Raw genomic sequence first — 14,499 nt, forward strand, 5'->3', positions numbered from 1 at the left:
GTGAGAAAAGCAGGTTAAAAGGGAATAGTATGCATAATATAATCTCTTTTATGTAAATAAAAGTACTGTGTGTATAATATGAATGAAGAATATATTAAGCTATGTGAGAAAATATTAATAGTGATTGCCTCCAGGTGGGGAAGTAAGAATTATACATGACTTTTTTCCTTTTGGCTTTTGATATAATTTTCTTTCTATTTCAATGTAGAAATATCCATACTAGCTCTTCTCTGGCCTTTATTTTTCTTTTACTTTCTTAGATTTTCTTTTGAATTACAAGAGTAATACAGGCTTGTTGTAAAAAATTCAAACCAGACAGAAGTATACAGAGGCTTTCCCTCTCACCTCTACACTCCCCAGACAGGACTGCTGTGGACATGTTGGTATATATTTTTCCAGACATTATGTATGTACGTATAAACAGATAAATGTGTATTTTAATACAAATGGGATCATAATATATACACTGTGCTGTAACTTGTTTTCTTCACTAAACTATATGTCATGAACATCATTCCATGTCAAGACATATAGACCTACCTTAGGCTTAAAAAAAAACATGCATGCCTTTCAACAGCTGCATATTATTATCATGTACAGATATACCCAAATCTTTGTTTTCTGATTGCTCTGCAATGAGTATGTATTACACATGTAATGGAAATACGATAAAATGTTTTCTTGAAAAAAAATAGGAAAAAAAATATCAAGAAAGGAAGGGAGAGAGGGAGACAATTTTGTTTATTCACTTTCACTTTCATATGCATTTGGGCCCTCTACTACTAGGGAGATACCTTTGATTCTACAGAGCTGTCGGGGCTTGATGAGGTCCGGAAGAAAAGATGCACTTACTCCATGAGTAAAGAAAAGAGATCCAGGGACTTTGGGATTTCTGGTGGGCTTGGAGAGGAGGCCAGCATCAGGGCAGAAGGTCTAGCTGGGACTCCAGTGACATTTAGAGAAGACCACAATCAAACTAGAAATGAAATCAATCATAACAACTGTTACGGCAGCAAACAAACTGCCTTGTGATCACTTGCCAAGACGCAGGACAAAGCTCTCCGTCCACCTACACCCCGGTGATCTGTCCTCTGGGTATGATGACCATAAGCTTGTTGTACGGTGGCCCAGTTCACCTGGTTTCTTTTACAGAGGTAGGAAAGGAGGCCCAGAGAAGAGAAGGGCCAAGGCCAAGGCCAGCAGGGAGCTGGTGGCAGACATGAGCCTAAGACCCAGCAAATCTGATCCTGACTCACTGATACCTTACCTTTCCCTCTTTTTTCTTCCTTTTCTTTTTCTATTTACTGAGACTATTTCCATCATAAAATGTATACATACTAATTATGTAAAATGTGGACAGTAAACATAAAAGCAGAAGTAAGGAAAAGACCCAATTCCACCACCTGTCTGTGGCAGAACGTTCCTGGGTCTCTCTGTGGCTCTTGTCTGTCATCTGTCTTTTGGCCATCTTTCCATCTGGGGTGCATTGAGAGCTGCTCTTCTTATTTCCAAGCAGGCCTCTGTCTGGGTGTGGGCATCCTTCTCTCTGTCCATGCACGCTTGTGCTTCCACTCAGGGGTGCCTTGCGGTATGTCGAGTTGTCTTCTATCAGCCAGTGTTTGTCTGGCATCATTTCCACAGCAGCCCCAGGGCCAGATTTCATCTCAGGAATGGCACACAATTATCAAGAGGTTTGTGGCTCAACTCTGGCCCCAGGTGCAATATGGAAGCATTGGGCATGTTTGCTGTATCACTCAAGTCTTGCTTCGTGCTTGGACTGAGTTCTGTAGCTTTGAGTTCCAGAAGAGAAAAGACCCCAAGCGAAGGAGTCACAGCTGCAGCCACACAGCATTTATCTGCAGTAAAGGAAGAGCTCCCCACCCCTGTGAGAGTCCCTCTGGGATCTCTGAGAGCTGCTTCTCTTTACTGGGGGAAAGCATGGGTAGGCGGGTCAGATCAAGTCAAGCAAATCAAGAATGGGCCGTGGGCATGTGGAGAGACTAGGATTATAAGAGTGAGAAATTAAAAAAAAAAAAGAAATAAGATTGTAAGAACAGGCCCTTACTGTGTGCAAGGTACTGTTCTAAGGCTATTACATGCACTAAGTCATTTCTCCCAGTGACACTGTAAAGTGCATGCCATTTTACAGGTGGGGACAGCTACCGGAAATGCCACTGTCTCTAGAACTCATGGGCCATGGCGGGGGGGGGGGGGGGGGGGGGCGGGGCACGGAGGGACAACAGCATTCATTTGTTGATTGATCCATTCAAGGCACATTGATGAATGCCGCGATGGATCAGACAATGTGTGGGGTGCGGGCAGGGTGGGATGGGCGGTTTTGGAGGCGGGGGATGGGGGGACACAAAAATCAGTCAGATACTGACCCTGTACTCCAGGAGTATGTAGACAGGCGAAAGCAAACGGCTGACTCTGAGACGAGGTACAAAGGACACGTGCATGAGCAGCCACGAGAATTCAGAGAAGGGAGAGGTGCCATCTTCCTGGAGGAATCAGGGAAGTCTTCACGGAGGAGGGGGATGGCTTTGCAGCGCGTTAGGTGGGGGAGGGCATGGCAGCAACAAGAGGCCAGGCACAGTGTTGGGGGAGCCCAAAGTGTACATGGGGAACATCACGGGAGCCCGTTTAGCTGAAGAGCAGGGAGCCTGAAAGTAGAGATAGAAATAAAGCTGGAAAGATCCCCAGGGTCCTGCCTGTAGAAGGCCTTGGATGAGAGGCCTAGAAAAGGAAGCTGAGGCCTGGGAGTGGGACTGTGTGGCATAGTGACACGGGGACTTGCCCAAGCTTGTAAAGAGAGGTAGTGGAAGACACCAGTCGGAGCCGGGCCCACCGGCCTCACACGTTAGTGGTTTTCCACCACCCAGCAGGTCTCCAGATCCCCTTCCCATCACATTGAGCCAGTGTGGAAACGTTTTATGTGCAGAAAGGATGAACAAAGAGGGAGGTGACCCAAGGGTGTGAGACGAGTATCAGTTTTGGACTCAGGCAAGACCTGGATTCCTGTCGAGGCTCAGCCCTCATTCCCTGTGTGACCTTGAGCAGGTGACTCAACGTCTTGGAGCCTCAGTTTCCTCAAGCGTGAAGAGCATCTGCGGGTGGATGCAAAGGGCTCAGCCCAGAGCCGGAAGTTAGCATTTTTGCAGCGGTTGATCTTCTTATCATCACCGTCATTCTTATTCATTTTAATAAGGCTGAGCATATGTCCTGGTTGCTAGGGACAGGCCCACGTGTGCTGCTGTCCCAGCGTAATTATTAAACAGCTTCCCCATCCACGCTCAGAAGTATCCCAGTTTGGATGATAAATGGCATATGTTCACTGTAATTACAAAAAGCAGGCTGGCTCTTGAACTGCCGCCAATGTTTCTCGTCCACCACTGCTGTCCTCTGTCTTTGTTCAGTCCCAGGACCGAGGCCACGTGTACCCTCCACGAGTCCTGGATTAAGCACGGGTGAGGACAGCCTGAGTTCTGCCCCTGAGTTGCAGTGTGTCCACAGGCAGTTCCCTCCATCACTCTTCCCATCTGTAAATGACAAGAGTGGATTAACTGATCTCCACGGGCCCTTCCGGCTTGGACCTTCTATGCTGCGAAATTCCTCCATGCCTAGGGAAATAACAAAGGCCCTCCTGCATGCCACGGGCATTTACTGGCCACCTCCCATAGGCAAGCTCTGTGGGACGCAGACATGTGCACCATCTGCGGGGCTTGGCAGATGTCAAGGTGAAGCTTCCCTGTGGCTGCTCTTGGGGCCTGATCTGTCCTTTGATGGTGGTTAAGAGCGTGGAGTCTGGAGTCAGATGCTCTAGCACTGATGACTTCCCCACTCTGATCCTCAGGCTTCTTCATCAGGTTGTCATTATTGCCCACGTATGGCTGGGCTCCCTGGTGGGTGGGGCAGGCACTCCCCTCTCATCAGTGAAGGTTACAGTGGGTGCCTCATGACTGTACAACACCCTGAACAGTTCCTGCTCAGATTAAGCACTCTGTTTCTTAAACTCAGTATCTAAGTCGCTACATCAAACAGGTGTCACCATGCAACATGCCTGAGATTTGAGACACCAAGTTCCGTAAAAAACGAGCAGTGTTCTATTTGTTTGCTTACTGTCAAGCCAGAATCCTACACAGTTGTTTTCATTTAAAACACTAGAAAACTTGTTGAAACAGTTGCAAGACAATTCCTAGCAGCCAAATGTGACGGCTTGGGGGCAGGCTCTGTGCTCGTGACAACCCCGCCCAGAAAATGAACAGCCCAGAAGCAGTTCCTGTCCCAACACGTGCCATCACTTCTGTTGTGGAGAGAGGCCCAAATAGCTCGGAACTGTATGTTTGTCTCAGGAAGTGCAGATTATTGGAAAAGTCCAACCCAACGAATCTGTGCCACTCAGGTGGTCACTCAGGTGGTCCCTGGGAGTGTCCCCCCTTCCTGTTTCATAATAGCAAATCCACTTTACTTACACGGGAAAGACGCCAGACATAATTCCCAGTAAAAGTAAGGGACCCTTTGGGAAAAGTAGGGGACCCACAAAGAAAGCTTACACTGTTGGCCCGAGGATTTCACTAAAGAAATATGTCTTCAAAGGAAGCTGTCCATAGTAATTTGTTTAAAGGTGATGGCCATTAAACTTCATAACATAAAGGACAAAACTGAAATACTGGCCCAAAGACAACTTGATCAAATTAGAGAAACTGTACAGAGCGCTGCACCCAGGTTGAGTAGCTGCACTGACCGCATTCTGTTGTTCTTGACTTTCCACTCACTGCCTGGCACTCCTGTGCCCATTACCTTGCTTCATCCCTATGGCAACCTAGGCAGGAGCATCAGCTTCACCTGTGGGGTCCACTGGGGACTAGTGTCCCCAACGGGTGGGGATTAGTGTCCTGCTGCAGATGTGGATTAGATCCTCCATTTGTTTTACTGAATGGGTTTCTGGTGGAAGACGAGATAGGGCAAGAAATGAAGTCCCCTACCCAGGATAATTTCAAGGACAGAAAGATTTAGGGTAGAAATACAGGCTGAATGCAACAAAGCTCTGGTTCTGGAAAAAAAAAAAAAACACCAGCTTTTTACAATTAAAAAAGCGAGGTAACCAATTGCAAATGATTGCAAATCCGTGTGACTAGGTATTACAGTGCTTCAGAACCAGATAAGTACTCTGGGAAAGATTATACAGAAAAGAACACCCTTTGAATACAAAATTGAGGCCATTATTATGCGAAAATATTCCCTGGGCGTTTCGTAGACTAATCATCCCTCCTTTACAAAATTATTTCCCTTCCATTATGTCATTTGATCCTTACAGCAGCCCTATGAGTGATGAAGGGCAGGATGATTATCCTCATTTGGGAGATAAGCAGATTGCAGCTATTACTGCCAAAGCAACATCAAGAGAAGAGTGTGGCAGGGCTGGACCTGGAACCCAGGGCTTGGATCTCCAGACCATTGGGTTTTCTACCTCACCCAGGAGTCTGCCTCTGAGCAGATTCAGAGGTGAGATGAGAAAGCCGGGCTTGGTTTCCAGTGGGAAGCACGGGGATCAAGGACCTGGGAACTGGCCATGGGTGGTGGTAGAGCAGGGGAAGAGGGCGCTTTGCCCCAGTGCAAGCCAACCCCATTGATGGGCCCCCATACCCCAGGACAGACCCGGTGCGAGCACTTTACCATGAGCAGGAGTGCGGATCACTCTCATATCAACTCCAGGGGTTGGTAGGCTCTATTATTCTGCTCATTTCACAGATGAGAATGCAGAGGCACAAAGGGGTCAAGTATCTTGCTCAAGGAACACAGCTAGCAAGTTTGAGGTGATCTGAACCCACCTGGTCTGATTCCAAAATGTCCTCTCCAAGTCTCCTTGTTCTTCTGCCTGCTGGCTAGACCTTTTTTATTCTGACGAATCCATAAAGAAGCTGCTTCTGTCTTCAATCCTCTTATTGGAGGTGGGCCATGATTCCTGCCCACGCACGGATGGTTGGGAAATTGCTCCTTGATTCGGTCCACCATTCCTGGGCAGCTGCCCCAGTCCATTCATCTGATTTTCCCCAAACCTGTCTCCCCTTATATCCTAGTAAGCGTATCCTGCTTTTGTTCATAGAGACTTGGGACGGGATTGTTGTTGCATGAACGGATTCTGTCCACGTTTTCCTCGGTACACTTCGCAGAGTTGGGTTACGATTTAGTTTTTCTTCCTTTTTATGGCCTCGGCAGAACCCAGAGGGGAGGAGGGGCCCTGCAGAGTGGCCCCGCCCCTCGCCGCCTTCAGGAGCCGGTTCCCACGCCAGGCGGACTCCGACGCTTCACTTTTGCTTCTCTAGGAGTTGGTAGTCCCGGGACTTGTCGAAAAGCACAGCGCTCTTCCTGATGTGGGAATGTGCGGAGCGGCCCGGTCGGCCTTAGACTGGGTGAGGTTAAGGAGGGTTTGCAGCCAGGCAACAAAGCAGCCCCCGCCCCGCTCCCACAGACCTGACGGGGCCCTCGCGGAGCATCCGCCCGGACAGGGAAGGCGGGTCGGGCAGGGAAGAGGTCTCTTAAATGACTTTTCCCACACATCCCAGACAAGTTGTAAAACCATGAGAAAGGGTAAAATATGAAACAAAAGTCAGCCCTAACCCTCCCAACCAATGTGAACCATTGTAAACATTTTGGTATAAATAAATAAGTAAATAAATAAAAAATAAATTTACTGGGAATTTTACAAATTTGGATCACTCATTACCCAGCTTGGATCTTGATATTTTAATATTTATTAGAATTTCCCAATATTATTCAACATTCTTCCAAAATGTGAATGTAAACAGCTCCATTATATGAATGAGCCAAATTAATGTAACTATTCCCATGTTGTTGGACATTTATTTTGTTTTCAATTTTTCACCATTGTAATATCACTGAGTTGAACGTCCTCGAACATAGTGATAGATGGTATGTCGTGATCATTAAATGCTAGGCATTTTGCTAAAAACGACATTAGGGCCATCGTATAGGTGTACAGAACAAAGGTGCCAGCCAGGGGACAAAGTAGGTGCTTACATCAAGCCCACTCTCTACTCTGCAGGCAAAGAATCCTGGACATCTGCCTGGAAAAGACACAGTTCATGCCCAGAGTGCAGACACCTTTTATGAATTTCCCCAAAGAATCATACAGGTTAGCAGCCCTAAGGGCATGGTCTCATTAATGCTCAGAGCAAGTCTACGACGAAGGCACTATTACCCCCGTTTTGCAGATAAAGAAAGTGAGGCGTGCCAATCTGATGACTTCCTTAGAAGTAATGTCTAGAAGTAGAACTGTTCGATGTATGTGGCCAAGTGTCCTACAGAAACATGCACATTTATACTCCCATCAGCAGCATAGGAAACAGATGTTTTCCTTCCCTCCTCACACTGTGAAGACCCAATGAAATGTTTACCAGACTTATGGGTGAAAAAATATATCATTGTTTTTAATCTCTTTCTTTGCAAGTGAGATTGGATTTTTTTTTATGTTTGCTATTCATTTATGTAATTTCTTGTGGGCACATCCTATTGAAATCTTTTACCCACTTTCCTCCTGGAAGAATCAGTATTTTTCTTGTTGACTAGTGATAATGTTTTAGGTTAAGGGGATTATCCCTTGGTCCAAAATGTTTGTTGCAAATGTTTACTGACAAATATATCTCTCAGGTTAGGTTTGTTCCTGGATATTTTATATATTTTATATTACATTTGTGAATAGGAGCTTTTTTCTATTATGCGTTCAAATTAATTATTGCCAGATTATAAGCAAGCTTTGGCTTTTTGCGTATTTAGTCTGTGCCCAGTCACTTTGGTGAAGTCTTTCATTGGTGCCAATAATCTTCCAATTTTCCAAACTATTCAGAGTTTCCTAGCATTAAAAATTTTAAGTAAATAAGAATAAATTTGACAAGAGATATGCAAGGGTATTAAAGAAGGCCTAAATACATTAAGAAATATACTGTGTCCATGGTTTGGAAATCTCAACAATGCAAAGATGACCATTCTCTTCCAAATTAACCTGCAGATTCAATGCATTTCTAATAAACATTTCAAAGTATTTTTCTCGTGGTATTTGACAAGCAGGTTCAAAACTTTAAATGAGAGAACAGAAGACCAAGAAAAACCAAGGCATTTCTTGCTGGAGAGGGTGTGGAGAAAGGGGAACCCTTCTACACTGTCAGTGGGAATGTAAACTGGTACAGCCACTATGGAGAACAGTATGGAGGTTCCTCAGAAAACTAAAAATAGAACTTCCATATGATCCAGCAATCCCACTCCTGGGCATATATCTGGAGAAAACCATAATTCAAAAAGATACATGCACCCCAATGTTCATAGCAGCACTATTTACAATAGCCAGGACATGGAAGCAACCTAAACGTCCATTGACAGATAAATGGATAAAGATGTTTTATATATATATATATATAAATAGGGTGTTTCTCATATATGTCTATATCTATATCTATCTATATATATAATGGAATATTACTCTGCCATAAGAAAGGATGAAATAATTGCCATTTGCAGCAACATGGGTGGACTTAGAGATGATCATACTAAGTGAAGTAAGTCAGATAGAGAAAGACAAATAGCACATGATATCACTTATATGTAGAATCTAAAAACATGATACAAATGAACTTATTTACAAAAAAGAACTAGACTCACAGACATAGGAAACAAACATATGGTTACCAAAGGGGAAAGTAGGGGAGGGATAAATTAGGAGTTTGGGATTAATAGATATACACACTACTATATATAAAATAGATAATCAACAGGGACCTACTGAATAGCACAGGCAACTATACTCAGTATCTTGTAATAACCTATAATGGAAAAGAATCTGAAAAATTATATATATATATATATATATATATGTATAACTGAATCACTTTGCTATATACCTTAAACTAAAACAACATTGTAAATCAACTATATTTATATAAAAATTGAAAAAAAGTGAGGCATTTCTGAAGAAGGGAACGAAGTGAGGGACATGATCTTACCAGATATCAGAGCCATCTTTATAGATCACTGGGGTGAAGAAAGTGGACTATTTGCAAAATGGTCACAGAACAACTGATTCTGAAAAAATGAAATTGGATCCCTACCATTCACCACACACAAAAATAAATTCCCTGGGAACTAAAGACTTAAATGTGGGTCTCCAGGTCCAGAAAAGATGGATTAAATGCAGTCCACCCTACTCCTCCCACTAATTGCCATGGAAATTAGGGATAAGTATCAGAAGACTGAGAGGTGAAGAACAGAGGGAGGACTGACTAGGGGTCTCAGGATTCAAGGGATGGCCGAGCAGTGAGTTCTCTAGATGTTTGTTTGTTTTTTTCGCCTCATAGCTTAGGTGCTAGAACAGGCCACAACCCAGAAATGAAGACAAAAGCAGTCCTAAGAAAAGCCTATTCCTTCTGGCCAGTCCTCTTCAGGAATGGGAAGAGGGCAGCTCTGCAGGACGGAACCCTTCTGATAAAACCTGCTCTACTTCACCAAAAACGTAACCATTAAAGAGTTGATAAATTGGACTTCAAAATTTAAAATGTTTGGGCTTCCCTGGTGGTGCAGTGGTTGAGAGTCCGCCTGCCAATGCAGGGGACACGGGTTCGTGCCCCGGTCTGGGAGGATCCCACGTGCCGCGGAACAGCTGGACCCGTGAGCCATGGCCGCTGAGCCTGCGTGCCCGGAGCCTGTGCTCTGCAACGGGAGAGGCCACGGTGGTGAGAGGCCTGCATACCGCAAAACAAAAATAAAATAAAATAAAATAACTGCACGCGTTACTTGAATATTTAAAAAAAATTTAAATGTTTGCTCTGTGAAAGACACTTAAGAGAATAAAAAGACAAGCTATAGACTAGGTGAAAATATTTTCAAATCACAAATGTGACAAAGTACTCGCATCCAGAAAATATAAAACACTCTCTGAACTTGGCAGTTAAAAAACAAAACAAAACAAAACAATGTGAACAATCAATTGGGCAAAGAGAGTTAAACTGACACTTCACTGCAGAGGAAATATAGCTGGTAAATAAGCCCATGAAAAGTTGTTCAACATCATTAGTCATTAGGAAAACACAAATCAAAACCACAATGAAACATCAGTACATACTCATCAGGTGGCTAAAATAAAAATCATAAATAAAAAGTAAATAAAATTTTGTGATAACACTAAATGCTGGTAAGAATATGGAGAAACTGGATCACTCGCTCATTGCTAGTGGGAATGTAAAATGGTACAGCCACTTTTTGGAAAACATTTTGGCAGTTTCTTATAAAGTTAAATGTACATTTACCATATGACCAGCAATGCCACTCCTGTATATTCATCCCAGAGAAATGAAGCTTCATGTTCACACATAAACCTGGACATGAATGTTCATAGTAGCTTTTTTTTTGGTCATAGTGAAAAGTTGGAAACAACATAAATGTCACTCAGTAGGTGAATGGAAAAAGAAAATGTGGTACATCCATACAATGGGACACTACTCAGCAATAAAAAGAAACAAACTATCGATACACACAACAACTTGGATGGAGCTCAAGAGCATTACGCTGAGTGAAAAAGAAGCTAGTCTTAAAAGATTACATACTGTATGATTCTGCTTATATAACATTTTTAAAAGGACAAAACTAGAGTGATGGAGATCATGTCAATGGTTGCTGGGGGTTGGGGTGAGGGGAGGGTAGTTGGAGGTAGTACACTGACTGTGATGGTGGTTAAACACATCTATACATGGGGTCAAATTTCATAGAACTATATACACCAAAATGAAAAAGCCTGCATGTGAAAAGTAGTGAAATTTAATAAGGTCTGTAGTTCAGTTAATAATATCATACCACTGTCAATTTCCCAGTTTTAATAATTGTGCTATGGTTAGACAACTATTAACATTTGAGGAAGCTGAGTGAAGAGTACAGGAACTCTCTGTACTATTTTTTTCAATTTTTATGATTCTAAAATTACCTCAAAGTAAAAGCTTTAAAGAACACTAAAATGAAAGACAAAGCTATAGACATTTTAGAAGGTAATACAAGATGAAATCTTTATAACCTTGGAGTAGGGAAATATTTCTTAAACAAGATACAAAAGTACAAACCATAAGGGAAAAGACTAATAATTTAAAATATGCTACTAGTAAGAGCTTCTGTTCATCAAAATAACCCCATATGCTGTCTCCTGAGACAGCATATGGTATGGCACCTTTTAAATATAGCTAATAAAGCAAGCAAAACTAAAGAGTATATTATTTAGACATACATAAATATGTAATAAAAATTTTAAGTCAATTAAATTAGAAACACAAAATTTTATATAGTGATTAACAATCAGCAGTATAGCAAAATGGTTAAGGAGAAGACTGCCTGGGTTCAAATTCTGACTTTGTCACCAAATGCTGCCATGACCTTGGCGAGTAACTTAACCTCTCTGGTGCTTCAGTGGTCTTGCGTGTAAAACGTGGTTAACTCACAGGGTTATGGTAAGGTTTAAATGAGCTAATGCATATAAAGTGTGTAAAACAATACCTGGCAGGTAGTGAGAACCATATAAGGGTTAGCTACTATTATTATTTTGAGGAAATGAATGGCAGAGGGATGGAATAGGTGATGAGGCCATAGGAGAACTTATGTTATTATTAATGTTCTAGTCTTTGAGTTGGCAGCAAGTTCACAAATATTCATTATATTATTAAAATTAAAAAAAAAACACATGATATGCCAGCACAGACCAGTGAGGATGGTATAAAATTGAGTGAAAAGAGAAGCGACACACTGAGAAGATATAGGCTGCAATACGTACATGGCCAAATGATTAAAGTCTGGAATATATAGAGAGGTAGTCAACAAACTAACAAGAAAAAGACAACCCAACAATAATAATAACAACAACAAATGGGCAAATGGCATTACTAGCCATTTTCCATGGGTGAGGAAACCAAATAGCCCATCCACATATGAAAAGATGCTCAAACTCAATAAATGCAAATTTCAGTTACAGCAAAACACCGACACTCTACTCGTTGCCTAGGGTTGCCATAACAGAATACCACAGACTGAGTGGTTTCAGCAACAAAAAGCTCTTGTTTCACAGTTCTGGAGGCTGGAAGTTCAAGATCAAGGCACTGGCAGGTTCGGTTTCTCCTGAGGCCTCTCTCCTTGGGTTGCAGATGGCCGTCTTCTCCCTGTGTTCTCAGTCTGTCTGTTGTCTGTGTCCTAATCTCCTTCTCTTATAAGGACTCTAGTCATATTGGATTAGGGCTCACCCTAGGGATCTCATTTTGTCATAATCATCTCTTCAAGACTCTATCTCCAAATATAGTCACATTCTGAGGTACGAGAGGTTAAGACTTCAATATATGAATTTTGTGGAGACACAGTTCAGTCCATGCCATACACCCATAAAGATGGCAACGTCTATTTCCGAGGAGAACCTGTGCACATGTGCACCTGGAGACATATAGGTGTATAGGAATATTCATAACCACATTTTGCTTGTTACAAATGTTCACCACCAGTAGAAATCATTAATAAATTACAGTAGATGCATACAATCAGATCATATATAGCAGAGAAAATAAATGAAATGCAGTTATATGCAACAATATAGATTAATCTCAGGAGCATCCTTTTTGGCAAAAAAACCAATCACAGTAAAGTATGCAGTACAGTACAAAGTTCAAAAGCAAATGAAAGTAAGCAATACGTTGTTTAGATATAAATACAGGCGTTAAATTTAAAGAAAATCAAGGGAGGGCTTCCCTGGTGGCGCAGTGGTTAAGAATCCATCTGCCAATGCAGGGGACACAGGTTCGATCCCTGGTCCAGTAAGATCCCACATGCCGCGGAGCAACTAAGCCCGTGTGCCACAGCTACTGAGCCTGTGCTCTAGAGCCCAAGAGCCATAACTACTGAGCCCTCGCACCCCAACTACTGAGGCCTGCACACCTAGAGCCTGTGCTCCACAACAAGAGAAGCCACCGCAATGAGAAGCCCACACATGGCAATGAAGAGCAGCCCCGCAGCTAAAGAAAGCCCGCATGCAGCAACAAAGACCCAACGCAGCCAAAAATAAATAAATTAATTAATAAATTAAAAAAAAGAAAATCTAGGGAATAAACAACAACAACAAAACAGAATAGTGGTTGGCTCTGAGAGGGAAAGGAAAAGGATACATGTTTTAAAAATAAACTGAGTGGTAATTATGTGGCTATTATTTAAAAAATAATTATTATTATTATTATTTTTTTTTTTTTTTTTTTTTTTTTTTGTGGTACGCGGGCCTCTCACCGTTGTGGCCTCTCCCGTTGCGGAGCACAGGCTCCGGACGCGCAGGCTCAGCAGCCATGGCTCACGGGCCCAGCCGCTCCGCGGCATATGGGATCCTCCCAGACCGGGGCACGAACCCGTATCCCCTGCATCGGCAAGCGGACTCTCAACCACTGCGCCACCAGGGAGGCCCCTAAAAAATAATTATTAAAAAATAATGTTGAGCCGTTATTTTTTAAAATCTTGTACATACTTTATAAATATTTTCTATTTACTCATTATTTTATTTTAAAAATATCTTCAAGAACTAGGCATTTGAAGAAACTTAAGGAAAAAATGAGCTGGAATTGAACCCATAATGGCAATTCTTTACAAACAAACAAACAATGAAAGGATTCTGCATACCTTCTCAGCCAACATCCTTGCTAGGCAGCCTCTAAAATGCTCTCTAAGCATCCTCACCTCCTTGTATTTGTGTCGTTGTGTAATCCCCTCTCCTTGAGTGTGGGCCAGACCTAGAGACTCATTTCTAATAAATAGAATACAGCAAGAGTGATGGGATGCCACCTCCAAGATTAAGTTACAAAAAGCCTGCAGCTTCTGCCTTGCTGGCCCTCTCCTGATCTCTCACTCCTTTGCTTCGCTGTGAAGTGAAATGAGGAGACAATGTTTGTTGCTTTAGACCACTGAGTTTGGGGGTAATTTTTATGGCGCAATAGATACAAATATAAACTCTGGACTTACCTAAAGTCCTTTCTAGGACTTACCTAAAGAAGTCAGACATCCCTACAAAGCTGTATATACATATGTGTTGATCATATTCATAATGGTGAAAAAACAAAAGTAACCTAAAAGTTCAACCATAGCAGAATGGTTAAATATATTTTGATACTTTATATAATGTAATATCAGGCAACTAGAAAAATGACAATATACTACAGACATTAACAGCATAATAAGGACTATAAGTAACACACTATGCCCATAAATTTCACTACTTAGATGAAATAGACATATTCCTTGAAAGACACAAACTACCAACATTTACTCAAAAAGAAACAGATAACCAGAAGTCCTACATCTATTAAAACGAATTGAATGGAATTCTGACTTGAAAATCTTCCCACAAATTAAAGCCGCATGAATTCATTTTCAACTTTTACCAAAAGTTTAAGGGATATGTAATACCAATTCTACAAGAACTCTTTGAGA

This window comes from Hyperoodon ampullatus (assembly GCF_949752795.1).
Source record: "Hyperoodon ampullatus genome assembly, chromosome: X".
NCBI lineage: Eukaryota > Metazoa > Chordata > Mammalia > Artiodactyla > Ziphiidae > Hyperoodon > Hyperoodon ampullatus.